Source organism: Cynara cardunculus (assembly GCF_001531365.2).
Source record: "Cynara cardunculus var. scolymus isolate 2C chromosome LG 1, CcrdV1, whole genome shotgun sequence".
Lineage (NCBI taxonomy): Eukaryota > Viridiplantae > Streptophyta > Magnoliopsida > Asterales > Asteraceae > Cynara > Cynara cardunculus.
The window spans coordinates 17,553,314-17,558,368 of record NC_037528.1 but is presented as its reverse complement, the minus strand read 5'-3'; positions in this window follow the sequence as shown (position 1 = coordinate 17,558,368).

Sequence of the window (5,055 nt, the reverse complement as noted above, 5' to 3'; positions counted from 1 at the left end):
TTTAAAATTAAACGAAAATCTATACTATATTATAAAGCATTTGATAAAAACTCTTAAAAATCATTTTTATGCATAAAGTACTGTTTATTGATACATATTACTTAAAATTCAGAATTACAAGTAAATTGTGCATAAGTACAAGTTATTAAACCTCCATTTTTAAATTCATATAATTAACTATAGATTAACATAATCATATACAGGAAAAACATCAAATTTTAAATATAAAAAATTTTAAAAATCTAAATATGTAATTATGATATTTGTTGAGTTCTAATGAAATACTTAATTAATATCTTTATAAAAATAATAATTATTAAATAAAAAATAAATTGATTAGTTATTAAACTAATATAATATTTAATTATTATTTTTATAAAAAATAATATTATTAAACCGCAAATAAATTAATTCATTATTGGACCTAAATTAAATTATAATAAAAAAAGAATTAAACAAATTACACAAAAATCGAGAACTTTTAAATAATTAATTTGATACTATATTGATATTTTTTTTCAAAATTTTAATTACAATATCTTTAAATTTATATTTTATTTAAAAATAAAAATATGATCACTTTCTTAAAACCATGTAAAACTGTATTATATCAACAAACAAATAATAAAAGAAAACAATAAAATTGAGATGTATCTCATTACATTATGCAAGTACCCTTTTAATACTAGAAGGGTACTCGTGAATACATCGAGACACATTTCCATTTCAATGTTTTGTTTTATTTTTTATCCATGTCGATATAATACTATTTTATGTGGTTTTGAGAAAGCGATAATGTTTTTATTTTTGAATAAAATATAAATTTGAAAATATCATGTAAAATTTACAAAAAATATATCAATATTAGTATCAAATTATCTGATTAAAAGTTATTGTTTGTTCATTTTTTTAATTCAATTTTTTTTGTTATAATTTAATTTAGCGTAACAAAGTAACTTAAGTTAGGTTTAATAATATTTTTTTATAAAAATAATAATTAAGTATTCTGTTAGAACTCAATAATTATCCAAATTATATTTTAGATTTTTTATATTTTAAAATGAGATGTTTATCCTCTATTTGATTGTGTTTATCCATAATTAGTTGTACGAATTCAAACATAGAGTTTTAATTTGTTTAGTAATATAATTTTTTTTATAAAGATAATTATCTTAATTATATTTTAGATTTTTTATATTTAAAAAAAATAAGATGTTTATCCTCTATTTGATTTTGTTTATCCGCAGTTAATTACACGAATTCAAACATAGAGTTTTAATAAGTTGTACTTATGCATAATTTACTTGTAATCTTGAATTTTAAGTAATATGTATCAATATACAGTATTTCGTGCATAAAAAATCGTTTTTAAAAGTTTTTTTATCAAATGCTTTATATACCCTTTTAATATAAATAAGATAGACTAATTATGTATACCTTATTAAAATGCATACCTATATTAATCGTAATCCCTTTTAATTTCTTTAAGTTATTTGATAATTTTAACCATAATAATAATCGTTTTCTTCCAAAAAAAAAAACCCATAACAATTAGGTTTTTAACTTTTTTAATTTTATTATAAAAATATTATTTAATTAATATTATTCCACTTTTTCTCGTGATATTTATTAAATTATTTTGTTGGTGTTTACGATTTAATTACTTTTCTTTTATTTTATTAATTAAAATATATTACGAAATGTATCGTAATATATTGTTTTTATTTTTGATTATGATACGCATTGTTTGTTATGATTTATGTATTTTATAATGATTGTAATTTATATTTTTATAACAAACTTTTAAATTTTATCTTTTAAAAATAAAGAATATATAAATATATAAAATCCGTGGTATAATTGTTGCAGGTGACTGAAAAATTAATGTTAAATTTAAAACATTTAATTTTATATTAAATGAAACATTTTTTAAGAGAGTTAACTATTTAAGTTTTAAAATAATCAAAACTGTACAATAATAATAATAATAATAATAATAATAATAATAATAATAATAATAATATAAAAAAACAAACAAATTGATTGATAATAAGAATATAATGTTTAGTTTGAAAATTAAGAAAAAATATATAATAATAACATAATAGTTATTTGGAAAAATTGAGTTAAATAACTATTACATCTATTCAAATTGGTCTTCTAGCCATTTTTCTTTTGTGTTTATCCAAATGTCATTACATCCACAATATCCACATCCGTAATATTACGGACCTGATTAAAAGACAAAAAAAAAAATCAAATTCCACCAAGTTAGCAAGTGGCACCGTTACAATTACGTACCTGAGTTGAATCTGATAATTTTTTTCTGTCTTTTTGTCAGGTCTGCAATATTACAAATATAGTGACATTTGGGTAAACTCAAAAGAGGAATGATTATGAGATCAATTTAAATTGATGGAATAACTGTTTGAATCAATTTTCCGTTAATAAAATAAGAATAAAAGAAAAGAAAATAAAAGTGGTTAAAGTTATACTGATAATGTAATTAAATAACAAATACGAAGGTGTTTAAATGTTAGTTAAATAAAGAAGAGAAATTAAATGGGTGAAGCGAAGTATGGAAAACGACAGAAGGTCAAAATGAGGCAGCAATTAATGAAGTTTATTGATATTACTAATCACTAAATGAAGCATCGACATGGTCATACTTACAACTACATACCACTAATTAAACCATTTTTATTCGTCAAAATCAGCCTTCTATTCATTCATTATTTGTGACAACTTAATTCATCAATCACCGTTGCTTTTTATTCCATCGTTCAATGTTTGGTCGTACCATGACGATCGATAGATGGTCACAAGATATTGGTGGATAGGTTTTGGGACGAACGATTTTGTTTTTTAATTTTTTTTAAATAACGGGTTTATGTAGTTGGATGGTTACTGTTTGTGTTACTTGAGCCGGTGGGTTTTAATTTTGTGATTTTTTTTAGCTCTCACCTATTATGTAATTTGGCCAATTTATATTGTCTTTATCTGTTTTAAGTACTTTAATTTTATTTTAGTTTATGACTGTTTTTATTCAGCACAAGGACACTTGTATATCATTGATATGAATCATGTACAGAAAATGGAACTCACACCCTGTCTTTACCAACTATGGTTGCAACATGTGGCTTTATCAAGGTTGTAAATCATCGATATACATGCACCATCGTATTGACTTCAAAATTTAAAGATCTGAAACTCAATGGAAGCTAACTGCACCTATATATGTATATGCATTTGTAGCCAAAACATTTCATTAACTTTAACCTAGGGGTGAGCATGGGACGGGTCGGGGCTGGGCAGGCCCCATTCTATTTGAACCAATCGGGTTTCGGGAGGGATATTAGAACCCAAACCCTGATTTTTTAAAAGATAATCCACGGGTTTCGGGTCTTGTCGAGTTCGATTTGGGTCTGGTTGGGTTCAGGGACCATTTTTATTTTTTTGCCACTTTTGTAGATTTGCTTCCTGCGAACGTCTATTTCCAACTTCTTGTCGTGTGATCGTATAATCCCATTATCCCAAGTTAAGAAAGTGAACAAACAACTAACTAAATCGAAAAGCTCAAGTCAAGCTCAATGGCGGCAGGTGCAGGTCACAGGTTGGTGGAAGGTGGCGTAGAAGCGTCGATGGTAGGGGAGCCCTAGATTGAGATCGACTGTCTCCTAATTGAGCCCTAGACTCAGATAAGGTGAGGAGGAGAGGACTGGACTGGAGTTTATACTATCTTTGGAAAGAAACACGAGTGCGCTAAGAGGGCCATATGAGTGAATCTGCATTCTGCATGACCACGCTAGGATACAAGGCAAAACCTATACGATCATGCTAGCCACTTCCACAACTATGCCAAGTTACGATAGATTCCGACCTTTATGAGCTTGCCATATGCATAGAGACTAATTGTAGGTTTCTTGTTCTACCCTGCCATATTGGGCACAAAAATCTTAGAAATATATAAACTAATAAGTAGCCCCGTAGAAATATTTAGATTGTTTTAGAAAGATGTATCAACGCATAAAAAGTAATATTTTTATTTTATTAGTACTAGAAGTGTACTCGCGCAATGCAACGAGATATATCTCGATTTCAATGTATCATTTTATTTTTTGGTCTATGTCGACGGTACAATACGAATTTATGTGGTTTTGAGCAAGTGATAATGTTTTTCTTAATAAAATATAAATTTGAAAATATTATAAAAATTAAAAAAATATATAAAAGTTCTCATATTTTTGTGTAATTTTTTTAATTCAATTTTTTATTATAATTTAGTTTAGATTTAATGACGAAATAATTTATTTTTTGGTTTAATAATATAATTTTTATAAATATAACAACTAATTATTCTGTTAGAACTCAATAATTATCCTAATTATATGTTAGCTATATTTAAAATGAGAATTTTATCCTACATTTGATTATATATATCTACAGTTAATTATACAAATTCCAATATAAAACTTAATAAATTGTATTATGCACAATTTACTTGTAATTTAAATTTTAATAAATATACATCAATTTGTGGGATGGGTTGTCTTTTAAATGAGGACATATACGTGGTCTTTTGCAATTGGCAACTGCAATAACATAAGCGACAATAAAGAGACACGTCGGTATACGTGGCTTCCAAATTACCAGTCTACGGATTGCATCACATATTACGTACTTGATTCTTGAAAATACATGCTTAAACTTTTAGAAATTACGTTTTTAATACCAAAATTTTAATTTTCTGACTTGAAGAGTTACTGGATCAATCATAATTGAAGAGTTGTATTAGATCAATACTAATGAAAAATACCAGATCAATTTATTTTAAAACGTAATTTATTGTGATAACCAGGTTCCGGTTATTACCAAAGGTAAATTATATGTGATTATTTGATAAAATGATTACGTGATAGCATGATAAATTGATACGTGCTAGTATGTGCAGAATGTGATTTTGTGCATAAAATAATATGTGCATTTAGAAGTATATATATATATATATATGTATATATATATACATATTTGATGGGAATGTATATGATAATATAT